This window comes from Macaca mulatta, chromosome 6 (genome assembly GCF_049350105.2).
Source record: "Macaca mulatta isolate MMU2019108-1 chromosome 6, T2T-MMU8v2.0, whole genome shotgun sequence".
In the NCBI taxonomy this organism is placed as follows: domain Eukaryota; kingdom Metazoa; phylum Chordata; class Mammalia; order Primates; family Cercopithecidae; genus Macaca; species Macaca mulatta.
The window spans coordinates 84,495,088-84,508,611 of NC_133411.1; the positions used below are offsets into that span (position 1 = coordinate 84,495,088).

The 13,524-nt window shown below is 37.2% G+C and overlaps 1 protein-coding gene across 3 annotated transcripts in view; it reads right to left on the minus strand.

Moving 5' to 3' along the window:
* Positions 1 to 13,524, minus strand: part of AP3B1 (adaptor related protein complex 3 subunit beta 1) — a 298,620-nt gene that overhangs the window by 138,335 nt on the left and 146,761 nt on the right. The window lies entirely within an intron of this gene.

The following is a 13,524-nucleotide window of genomic DNA, read 5'->3' on the forward strand; positions in this document are numbered from 1 at the left end:
GGTACTTGGTCAGATTAATAAAACGCTGCTTTTATTTCCACATGGCCATTGTTCTTGTATAAATAGCTGCTTTTATTTCCACATGGCCATTGTTCTTGTATAAATAGCTATCCTGAGTGGAACAGAGAGATTCTGGGGATACAATCATTCTTCTCTCCTGACTTTGAAGTTATGTCTGCTACATCCCTCACCACCTTCTCCTGGAGTAACTTGTGGTTGACCATTTTGAGGGTTCTGCACAACAAATTGTTTTGATTCTTCCTTGCTTGTCCCACTTCAAGCCTTCAGTTTCCTCAGATACATTAGATGAGCAGTAACAACTAATTATCAGCTTTTCATTCTCCTAAAGTTCAAATGTGTGCTACAGAATTCCATGCAGCTTTAATTATTTTAATTTCTTTTATTATCACATTCCAGATTTGTCTACTGTTGCTACCTCTCTCTGCTTCATAATAATTAGAAGGGAATTTTCGGTTTTATTTTCTTTCCAAAAGACCAGATTTAACATGTAGTTTTCAACTTATACATATTTTTTTGTATTCTATTTTACAAAATCAACGTTGATCCCTCTTCTTATGTTTTGATTTGTTGTTCTTTTATTTTTTTATCCCTATACTTTACAAATGGTGATCTTTATAACTTTAAAGATCCCATTTAAATGTTCCACACATTTTGAAATACAGCATTTTATTTCCTGGGTTTTAGAAAAAAGTTTGCATTTCTTCTTTAAACACATTCTTTAATCTGAAAGTACATTTCTTACTTTGCAACTTGTCTGGTACCCTTTTAAATTATTTAAGTCTAATTTCATTGCTTAAGGTCAAAGAATGCAAAATCTTTAAGTTTTCTTTATGCCTAAATACATTCTTGATTTTTTGAAAATATTCAATGGATATACTCCTAAAAGTGGCTATTATCTGTTCAAGAGATATAAGGTTTTAGCTATATTTACTAAATAAGTTTTTGATTACTTAATTTTCTTGCTTATATCTGTCTACTAGAAATATCTAATATGAGAGTAATACATTACAGTCACACATTGTAACTATTTTATCAATTTCTCCTCACATTTTGAATAGATTTTTCCTTTACATATTTACTTGGTTGCCATATATTTTGTGCAAATAGGTTTGTGCTTATTACTTTCTTTACAAATAACCCTTTTTTCATTTTATAATGTTCCTTTTTATCTTGTTAAATGCTTTTAATTAACTGTGAATCTCACTTTCTTGTTCATATTTGCTTAATATCTCTTTCCTTACCTTCTTATTTTCAACTTTTATCAATTGATTAAGGTGCTTTAATTATAAATGGCCTGTAGCTAGTTTTTTTCATTCCAGTTGGTAAGTCTGTATTTTGATGAGAAAATTCAGTCCATTCATATTCAAGATGAGAAATATTTGATTTTATTTCTTCCATCTTTATCTTATTTTTTAATATTTATTATTTATTTTACATATGTTTTCTTTCTTCTTATTTTTTCTCTGGCTTCGTAAAACTGCTATTTGTTCCTTTATTTTCCTTTGTGAATACTGAATTCTCACCATATTTTTATATCTATTAATGGTTATCTTCTGAGAAAAACAAAAGCTGAAAAAAATAAGCTTTGCTATATAGAGCTGTAAGACTGTACTTATCTGGTTTATAGTCCAGCAACTGTTGAGAAAGTTGATGCATTGGCCAGGTGCTGTGGCTTATGCTGTAATCCCAGCACTTTGGGAGGCTGAGGTGAGATCACCTGAGGTCAGGAGTTTGCGACCAGCGTGGCCAATAAGGTGAAACCCATCTCTACTAAAAACACAAAAATTATCCAGGCATGGTGGCGCATGCCTGTAGTCTCAACTACTCAGGAGGCTGAGGCAGGAGAATCACTTGAACCCCGGAGGCGGAGGTTGCAGTGAGCTGAGATTGTGCCACTGCACTTCAGCCTGGGTGACAGAGCAAGACTCAATTAAAAAAAAAAACAGGAAAGAGAGAGAATGAGAGAGAGAGAAAGTAAGTTGACATATGGTTCATTAGTTATTGGTCAGACAAGTGTTTCTTCCTGGGGGCTGTATCACTTCTGTAGGAAATAACTAAATATGAGCAGGGGTATTTATAGTTGTTACAACGACTAGAGACATGACTGAATTTTGATGCTTGGTGACTAGGAATGCTAGATGTCCATTTCAGTGGCTTTGAGACAAAAAGCTTATCCTCTCATTTCCCATCAAAGTAATGTCAAACATCTGTTCTACACTGGGATAGACACTGATCATGTCACTCTAATTCCCAAGTTGTCAATGATTTGAGGGAAGCAAAAGGAAATAATAAAAAAAACCTTGGCTAGGTCACTGAGTAGGTATGTGAACTGAATACAGAAAAGGAACAGGTGACCCTATAGACTAATACAATTAAATATTTGTCAAATAAAAATAAAGTGAAATTTTTAAACAGATTATAAATGGAAATGAGATATAGCATAATGCACTGGTTAAGAAAGCAGACCTGCTGCTCTGTGACCTTGGGCAAGTTACACAACCTCTTTGTGCCTCAGTTTTCTCAAATATAAAATAGGAATATTAAGAGAACTTTCCTTGAAGTGTTGCTATTAAAAAATTAATAATTTGTCCTTTTAAGGTAATTAGAATAGTGCCTGGCAAATGATATGCTCTACAGAAGTTATTTTAAATAAGTAAAATATAAAAGAGGCAATAAGAAAGCTTACAAAATTAAAACCTTACTATAGTCTGTCTTCTTCAAAAACAGTGACTATTGCCTTAATAACAGCTTACACTGAGCACTGTTCTAAGTGCTTCACATGCATTGACTCATTCTTTCCACCCAACAGAGCTCTAAGGTTGTCAGTACTATGATCCCCATTGTACAGATGAGAAAACTGGAGCATAGAGAAGTCAAGTAACTTGCTTAAGTTCACGAAGCTAGTAAAAGGTACAGACTAACTGTGAATCCAAGTCTTCTGGTTTTCAAATTACTCTCTTAACCCTTACATCTCTCATAAATAACCTCTATGAGAAGTCTTGGCTTTGTTCACTAGAATCAACAATAAGAACAGATATGAATAGAAAGTAACTCTCTGCTGAGAGATGGAGTGAGGGCTCAGATGCTTAATGACTCCTGTAAGCCTTATTTTTATTTTTATTTTTTTCAGCTTTAAGATAAATGTGTAACTGCCCTGCAAGATTTACTAACACTCCAAGGGAAAGACAATTTTGCAACCAGAGATATTTAAAATTGGTCTTGCCTGGTAGGCTCTAAATCTTGTGATCCATTACCTTTGACTACACAAAAATGATCCCTCTGAAGAGACTGAGAATACAGATTAACCCACCTTCAAAGAAGGAAATAATATACTCATCTCTAAACTACAATTGCATTTATTATAGACATCAGTTGGCAAAACATTAACCAGCACTCAAGGAAAAGGCATAGTAAAAGGCAAACACAATGGTGAAGAAACAGCTGAAGAGTTTGAAGAAAAACCAGAAGAGAAAAATCACAGAAGCCATGAGGAGAGACTATTTCAAAAAGGAAAAAGTAGTTAGTGTAGTACAATGCTAAGAAAAGATCAAGGAAGATATGGACAGAAAAGTATCTATTGGATTTAGAAAGAAGGAGATAGCAACCTTGGAAAAGGCATAGTAAATGAAGTGCTGGAGAATCAAAATCCAACTGTGATGGGCAGGGAGTTTGACGTAAATGAATAAAACTTGTTGCAGATAGTTCTTTCAAAAACTTTGGTTTTAAAGGGAAGAAGAGCATGAAGTAAGATAGAATGACAAACACTTAATGCAGCACTACTGTGTGCCAGTCAGTGTTCTAAGGGCATTACTGTATTAACTAAGCTAATACCTATAATAATACTATATTGTAGGTCCCTTTATGATCATCATTTGACACATGAGGAAAGTGAGGCATAAAGACTTTAACATGAGGACAGAGCTGGTAAGTGAGGGAGTTGAAACTCATATTTATTATTTTTTTTAACATAATTTCAGACTTACAAGAAGAGTAAAAAAAATTCTGCATACCCTGCACCTAGACTCCCCAAATGTTAACATTTTACTACATTTGTGTTAGCTATCTCTCTAGGTAAACATATATTTTTATTTTATTATTTATTTATTTATTTGAGACAGAGTCTCGCTCTATCGCCCAGACTGGAGTGCAGTGGCGCAATCTCAGTTCACTGTAGCCTCCACCTCCCGGGTTCCAGCAATTCTCCTGCCTCAGCCTCCTGAGTAGCTGGGATTATAGCCACACACCACCACACCCAGCTAATTTTTGTATTTTTAGTAGAAACGAGGTTTCACCATGTTGGCCAGGCTGGTCTCAAACTCCTGACCTCAGGTGATCCACCCGCCTTGGCCTCCCAAAGTGTTAGGATTACAGGCGTGAGCCACCATGCCTGATCACATTTTGTTTTCTTAACCAAAAAAGGTAAGTTGTAGGCATGCTCTTATACCCCAAAATACCTCCAAATATAAGATAATATCATCTGCAAACAAGGATAATTTGACTTCTTCCTTTCCATTTGGATGCCTTTATATCTTTCTCTTGTCTGAATGTTCGAGGTAGGGCTTCCAGTACTGTGTTGAATAACAGTGGACATCCCTGTGTGTTCCAGAGCTTGGATGAAAGGCTAAGATTTTCCCCATTCAGTATGATACTAACTGTGGGTCTGTCACATACGGCTTTTACTATATTGAGGTATGTTCCTTCTATCCCCAGTTTGTTGAGGTTTTTTATCAGGAAAGGATGTTTAATTTTATCAAATGCTATTTCAGCATCAATTGAAATGATCGTATTTTTTTTGTCCCTCATTCTTTGATATGATAAATCACACTGATTGATTTATGAATGTTGAACCATCCTGGTAACCCTGGGATAAATCTCACTTGGTCATGACGAATGATCTTTTAAATGTTTTGTTGAATTCAGTTTGCTAGTATTTTGTTGAGGACTTTTGCATTGATATTCAACAGATGTTGGCCTGTACTTTCGCCTGCCTGCCTGCTTACCTCCCTGCCTCCCTTCCTCTCTCCCTCCTTCCCTCCCTCTTTCTCTCTCTCTCTCTCTCTTTCTTCTTTCAATGTGTCCTTGTCTGGTTTAGGTATCAGGGTAACAATGACCTTGCAGAATGAATTTGGAAGTATTCCTTCGTCTTCTATTTTTTGGAATAGTTTAAGTAGACTTTACTATTAGTTCTTCTTTAAATGGTAGAATTCAGCAATGAAGCCCTTGGATCCCGAGCTTTTCTTCACTGGAAGAACTTTTATTATGGTTTCAATCTTGTTACTGGTTTTTGGTCTGTTCAGATACTGGATTTCTTCATAGGTCAATCTTTGGAGGTTGTATGTGTCTAGGAAGTTTTCCATTTCCTCTAGATTATCCAACTTACTGGCATACAGTTGCTTATAGTATCCACTGTTGATCCTTTGAATTTCTACAGTATCAGTTATAATATCTCCTTTTTCATCTCTGATTTTATTTCTGCTCTGATTTTTATTATTTCTACTACTAATTTTGGGTTTGGTTTGCTCTAGGATTTCTAGTTAAGGTACATCATTAAGAGAGGCAGTCCCAAGATAGCCAAATAGGAACAGATCCAGGCTACGGTTCCCAGCGTGAGCAACACAGAAGACGGGTGATTTCTACATGTCCAACTGAGGTACCGGGTTCATCTCACTGGGGCACGTTGGACAGTTGGTGCAGGATAGTGAGTGCAGGAGAGTGGGTGCAGCCCACCAAGCAGAGAGAGAACGCCACAAAGATATTCCTCAAGAAGAGCAACTCAAAGACACATAATTGTCAGATTCACCAAGGTTGAAATGAAGGAAAGAATGTTAAGGGCAGCCAGAGAGAAAGGTCGGGATACCCACAAAGGTAAGCCCATCAGACTAATAGCAGATCTCTCGGCAGAAACTCTATAAGCCAGAAGAGAGTGGGGGGCCAATATTCAACATTCTTAAAGCAAAGAATTTTCAACCCAGAATTTCATATCCAGCCAAACTAAGTTTCATAAGTGAAGGAGAAATAAAATCCTTTACAGATAAGCAAATGCTGAGAGATTTTGTCACCACCAGGACTGCCCTACAAGAGCTCCTGAAGGGAGCACTAAACATGGAAAGGAACAACCGGTACCAGCCGCTGCAAAAACATGCCAAAATGTAAAGTCCATTGATGCCAGGAAGAGACTGCATCAACTAATGAGCAAAATAACCAGTTAACATCATAATGACAGGATCAAATTCACACATAACAATCTTAACCTTAAATGTAAATGGGCTAAATGCTCCAATTAAAAGAAACAGACTGGCAAATTGGATAAAGATTCAAGACCCATCAGTATGCTGTATTCAGGAGACCCATCTCACATGCACAGACACATATAGACTCAAAATAAAGGGATGGAAGAAGATCTACCAAGCAAATGGAAAACAAAAAAAGGCAGGGGTTGCAATCCTAGTCTCTGAGAAAACAGACTTTAAACCACCAAAGATCAAAAGAGACAAAGAAGGCCATTACATAATGGTAAAGGGATCAATTCAACAAGAAGAGCTAACTATCCTAAATATATATGCACCCAATACAGGAGCACCCAGATTCATAAAGCAAGTCCTTAGAGACTTACAAAGAGACTTAGACTCTCATACAATAATAATGGAGACTTTAACACCCCACTGTCAACATTAGACAACAAGACAGAAAGTTAACAAGGATATCCAGGAACTGAACTCAGCTCTGCACCAAGCAGACCTAATAGACATCTACAGAACTCTCCACCCCAAATCAACAGAATATACATTCTTCTCAGCACCATATGGCAATTATTCAAAATGGACCACATAGTTGGAAGTAAAGCACTCCTCAGCAAATGTAAAAGAACAGAAATTATAACAAACTGTCTCTCAGACCACAGTGCAATCAAACTAGAACTCAGGATTAAGAAACTCACTCAACCTGTAATCCCAGCACTTTGGGAGGCCGAGACGGGCGGATCACGAGGTCAGGAGATCAAGACCATCCTGGCTAACACAGTGAAACCCTGTCTCTACTAAAAAAATACAAAAAACTAGCCGGGCGAGGTGGCAGGCGCCTGTAGTCCCAGCTACTCGGGAAGCTGAGGCAGGAGAATGGCGTAAACCCGGGAGGCGGAGCTTGTAGTGAGCTGAGATCCGGCCACTGCGCTCCAGCCTGGGCGACAGAGTGAGACTCCATCTCAAAAAAAAAAAAAGAAACTCACTCAAAACCACTCAACTACATGGAAACTGAACAACCTCCTCCTGAATGACTACTCGGTACATAATGAAATGAAGGCAGAAACAAAGATGTTCTTTGAAACCCATGAGAACAAAGATACAACATACCAGAATCTCTGGGACACATTTAAAGCAGTGTGTAGAAGGAAATTTATAGCACTAAATGCCCTCAAGAGAAAGCACAAAAATTCTAAAATTGACACCCTAACCTCACAATTAAAAGAACTAGAGAAGCAAGAGCTATCACATTCAAAAGCTAGCAGAAGGCAAGAAATAACTAAGATCAGAGCAGAACTGAAGGAGACAGAGACACAAAAAAAACCCTTCAAAAAAATCAATGAATCCAGGAGCTGCTTTTTTTTTGAAACGATCAACAAAATTAATAGACTGCCAGCAAGACTAATAAAGAAGAAAAAAGAATCAAATAGATGCAATAAAAATGATAAAGGGGATATTACCACCAACCCCACAGAAATACAAACTACCATCAGAGAATTCTATAAACACCTCTACGCAAATAAACTAGAAAACCTAGAAGAAATGGATAAATTCCTGGACACATACACTCTCCCAAGACTACACTTGAATAGACCAATAACAGGCTCTGAAATTGAGGCAATAATTAATAGCCTACCAACCAAAAAAAGGCCAGGACCAGATGGATTCACAGCCGAATTCTACCAGAGGTACAAGGAGGAGCTGGTACCGTTCCTTCTGAAACTATTCCCATCAATAGAAAAAGAGGGAACCCTCCCTAACTCATTTTATGAGGTCAATATCATCCTAACACCAAAGCCTGGCAGAGACACAACAAAAAAAGAGAATTTTAGACCAATATCCCTGATGAACATCGATGCAGAAATCCTCAATAAAATACTGGCAAACCAAATCCAGCAGCACATGCTTATTCAGCAAAAAGCTTAGCCACCATGATCAAGTGGGCTTCATCTCTGGGATGCAAGGCTGGCTCAACATACGCAAATCAATAAACATAATCCATCACGTAAACACTACCAAAGACAAAACCCACATGATTATCTCAATAGATGCAGAAAAGTCCTTCGACAAAATTCAACAGCGCTTCATGCTAAAAACTCTCAATAAACTAGGTATTGATGGAATGTATCTCAAAATAATAAGAGCTATTTATGACAAACCCACAGCCAACATCATATGGGCAAAAACTGGAAGCATTCCCTTTGAAAACTGGCACAAGACAGGGATGCCCTCTCTCACCACTCCTATTCAACACAGTGTTGGAAGTTCTGACCAGGGCAATGAGGCAAAAGAAAGAAATAAAGGGTATTCAATTAGGAAAAGAGGAATTCAAATTATCCCTGTTTGCAGATTCCATGATTGTATATTTAGAAAACCCCATCGTCTCAGCCCCAAATCTCCTGAAGCTGATAAGCAACTTCAGTCTCAGGATACAAAATCAATGTGCAAAGATCATAAGCATTTTTATACACCAATAACAGACAAACAGAGAGCCAAATCATGAATGAACTCCCATTCACAATTGCTTCAAAGAGAATAAAATACCTAGGAATCCAACTTACAAGGGATGTGAAGGACCTCTTCAAGGAGAATTACAAACCACTGCTCAAGGAAATGAAAGAGGACACAAACAAATGGAAGAACATTCCATGCTCATGGATAGGAAGAATCAATATCATGAAAATGGCCATACTGCCCAAGGTAATTTATAGATTCAATGCCATCCCCATTAAGCTACCAATTACTTTCTTCACAGAATTGGAAAAAACTACTTTAAAGTTCATACGGAACCAAAAAAGAGTCTGCATTGCCAAGAGAATCCTAAGCAAAAAGAACAAAGCTGGAGGCATCACTCCACTTGACTTCAAACTATACTACAAGGCTACAGTAACCAAAACAGCATGGTACTGGTACCAAAACAGAGATATAGACCAATGGAACAGAATACAGCCCTCAGAAATAATACCACACATCTACAATCATCTGATCTTTGACAAACCTGACAAAAACAAGAAGTGGGGAAAGGATTCCCTATTTAATAAATGGTGCTGGGAAACCTGGCTAGCCACACGTAGAAAGCTGCAACTGGATCCCTTCCTTACACTTTATATGAAAATTAATTCAAGATGGATTAGAGACTTAAATGTTAGAGCTAAAATCATAAAAACCCTAGAAGAAAACCTAGGCAATACCATTCAGAACACTGGCATGGGCAAGGACCTCATGTCTAAAACACCAAAAGCAACAGCAACAAAAGTCAAAATTGACAAATGGGATCTAATTAAACTAAAGAGCTTCTGCATGGCAAAAGAAACCTCCTTCAGAGTGAACAGGCAACCTACAGAATGGGAGAACATTTTTGCAATCTACTCATCTGACAAAGGGCTAATATCCAGAACCTACAAAGAACTCAAACAAATTTGCAAGGAAAAAACAACCCCATCAAAAAGTGGGCAAAGGATATGAACAGACACTTCTCAAAAGAAGACATTTATGTAGCCAACAGACACATGAAAAAAATGCTCATCATCACTGGTCATCAGAGAAATGCAAATCAAAATTACAATGAGATATCATTTCACAGCAGTTAGAATGGTGATCATTAAAAAGTCAGGAAACAACAGGTGCTGGAGAGGATGTGGAGAAAAAGAAACACTTTTACACTGTTGGTGGGACTGTAAACTAGTTCAACCATTGTGGAAGACAGTGTGGCGATTCCTCAAGGATCTAGAACTAGAAATACCATTTGACCCAGCCATCCCATTAGTGGGTATATACCCAAAGGATTATAAATCATGCTGCTATAAAGACACATGCACACGTATGTTTACTGCAGCACTATTCACAATAGCAAAGACTTGGAACCAACCCAAATGTCCATCACTGACAGAATGGACTAAGAAAATGTGGCACATATACACCATGGAATACTATGCAGCCACAAAAAAAGATGAGTTCATGTCCTTTGTAGGGACATGGATGCAGCTGGAAACCATCATTCTCAACAAACTATCACAAGAACAGAAAACCAAACACCATGTGTTCTCCCTCACAGGTGGGAACTGAACAATGAGAACACTTGGACACAGGATGGGGAACATCACACACCGGGGCCTGTCGTGTGGTGGGAGGAAGGGGTTGGGATAGTATTAGGAGATATACCTAATGTAAATGACGAGTTAATGGGTACAGCACACCAACATGGCACATGTACACATATGTAACAAACCTGCACGTTGTGCACATGTACCTTAGAACCTAAAGTATAATAAAAAATTTTTAAAAAGATACATCATTAAGTTATTTATTATTTATTTGAAGTTTTTCTTCTTTTTTGATTAGGCTCTTATAGCTATAAACCTCTCTTTGCGTACTGTTTTTGTTGTATCCCGTAGGGTTTAGTATGTTGTGTTTCCATCATCATGTTTCAATAAATTTTTCAATGTCCTTTTTAATTTCTTCCTTGACCCACTGGTCATTCAGGAGCATATTGTTTAATTTCCATATGTTTATATTGTTTGAAAATTCCCCTTGTTTTAGATTTCTAGTTTTATTCCACTCTGGTCAGAGAAGATGCTTGATTTTTTTTTTTTTTAATGTTTTAAGACTTGTTTTGTGACCTAACATATGCTCTATCCTTAAGAATGATCCATGTGCTGATAAAAAGAATGTGTATTCTGCAGCTCTTGGATGAAATTTTCTGTATGTATCTGTTAGATCCATTTGATGCATAGTACAAATTAAGTCCAATGCTTCTTTGTTGGTTTTCTGTCTGGAAGATCTGTCCAATGCTGAAAGTGGAGTGTTGAAATATCCAGCTATTATGGTATTGAGGTCTACCTTTGTCTTTCTCTCTCATAATATTTGCTTTATATATCTGGGTGCTCCAGTGTTGGGTGCATATATATTTAAAGTCGTTACATCCTCTTGCTGAAATGACTCTTTAGCATTAAATAATGACCTTCTTTGTCTCATCCTACACTTCTTGTCTTTTGTAAGTGTAGGAAGAGACAGACATTTTGTCTGATATAAGTATAGCAACGCCTGTTCTTTTTCGGTTTCTACCAACATGGAATGTCTTTTTCCATCCTTTTCAGTCTACGTCTATTTTTAAAGGTGAAGTGTGTTTCTTGTAGGCATCAGATCAGTAGGTCTTGTTTATCCATGCAGTTACTCTATGTCTTTTGATTGGAGAGTTTAGTCCATTTACATTCAATGTTATTATTGATAAGTAAGAACTTACTCCTGCCATTTTGTTACTTGTTTTCTAGTTGTTTTGTGTTCTCTTGCTTCCATCTTTTCTTCCTGTTTTCCTTTTAATGAAGGTGGTTTTCTCTGGTGGTATGATTTAATTTCTTGTTTTTTATTTTTTGCGTATCCATTTTACGTTTTTAGATTAGAGGTTACAATGAAACTTGCATATACTGTTTTATTAATATAATCCATTATTTTAAATTGATGACAACACTGATTGCATATATCATCAAGCAAAAAGAAAACTAATAAAAATTCTACCCTGCTTTTTCACTTTTTGTTTCTACTTATGGCTTATTGCACTGTCCATGTCTTGAAAAGTTGTTATAATTATGTTTAATCAGTTCATGTTTTAGTCTTTCTACTCAAGACATGAGTACTTTACACACAATTCTAGTGTTACAATATTCTGCTTTTCTGTGTACATACTATTACCAGTGAATTTTGTGCCTTCTTAAAATTTCTTCTTGAATGATTTCTTCTTGCTTACTATCATCCTCTTCTTTCAGATTGAAGAGCTACCTTTAGCATTTCTTATAGGACAGGTCTAGGTCTGTTGTTAATGAAATCCCTCAGCTTTTGTTTGTCTGGGAAAGTCTTTATTTTTCCTTCATATTTGAAGGATATTTTCACTGGATATACTATTCTAGGGTAAAAGTCGTTTTCCTTCCTCACTTTGTGTCATGCCACTCTCTCCTGGCCTGTAAAGTTTCCACTGAAAAGTCTGCTGCTACATGTATTAGAGTTCAATCACATGTTTGTTTCTTTTTTCTTACTGCTTTTAGGATCCTTTCTTTATCCTTGACCTTTGGGAGTCTGATTATTAAATGTCTCAAGGTAGGCTTCGTTGGGTTAAATTGGCTTGATGTTCTATAACCTTCTTGTACTTCAATGCTGACATCTTTCTCTAGGTTTGGGAAGTTCTCTGATATTATTCCACTGAATAAACTTTCCATCCCTATCCCTTTCTCTACTTCCTCTGTAAGGCCAATATCTCTTAGATTTGCCCTTTTGAGACTATTTTCTAGATCTTATAGGTGTGCTTCATTCTTTTCTTTTTCCTTTTGTCTCCTCTGACTGTGTATTTTCAAAGAGCCTGTCTTCAAGCTCACTAATTCCTCTTCTGGATCAATTCTGCCACTAAGAGACTCGGATGCATTCTTCAGTGTATCAACTGCATTTTTCAATTCTAGAATTTCTGCTTGATTCTTTTTAACTATTTCAATCTCTGTTAAATTTATCAGATAGAATTCTACATTCCTTCTCTGTGTTATCTTGAATTTCTTTGAGTTTTCTCAAGATAGCTATTTTGAATTATGTGTCTGAAGGGTCACATATCTCTCTGTTTCTCTAGTATTGGCCCCTGATGCCTTATGTAGTTTGTTTGGTGAGGTGATATTTTCCTGGATGGTCTTGATGCTTACAGATGTTCATCAGTTTCCAGGCATTGAAGTTAGGTATTTATTGTAGTCTTTATAGTCTGGGCTTATTTGTGCTTATCTTACTTGGGAAGGCTTTCCAGGTTATTCAAAGGGACTTGGGCCTCAAGCCCAATAATGTTGTGGTTCTTGCAGACTGGTAGAGGTACTGCCTTGGTGGACTTGGATAAATCTGGGAGAACTCTCTAGATTACCAGGCAGAGACTCTTGTTCTCTTCCTTTGTTCTCTTCCCAATCATTGTGCGCTCCCCCCACCAAGTGCAGAGATTCTCCATGCCACACTGCTGCTGCCAGGGGATGGGAGAGCAGAGGCACTGGCAATTCAAGACTGTCTTTCCTACCCTCTTCAGTGCCTCTTTCAGCAATATGAAGTTAAAACCAGACACTGTGATTGCCCACCTGATTTTTGGTTATGATGGTGCTTTTTTGTGTGCAATTAGTTGCTAAAATTTTGTGTTCCTGCAGGGGCGACAATCAGTGCAGCCCTCTATTTGGCGATCTTGCTCCACCCTTCAAGATTTGTATTTAAAAACTAAGATCTAGCATATAAAGGAATGAAGTACTATATTCAA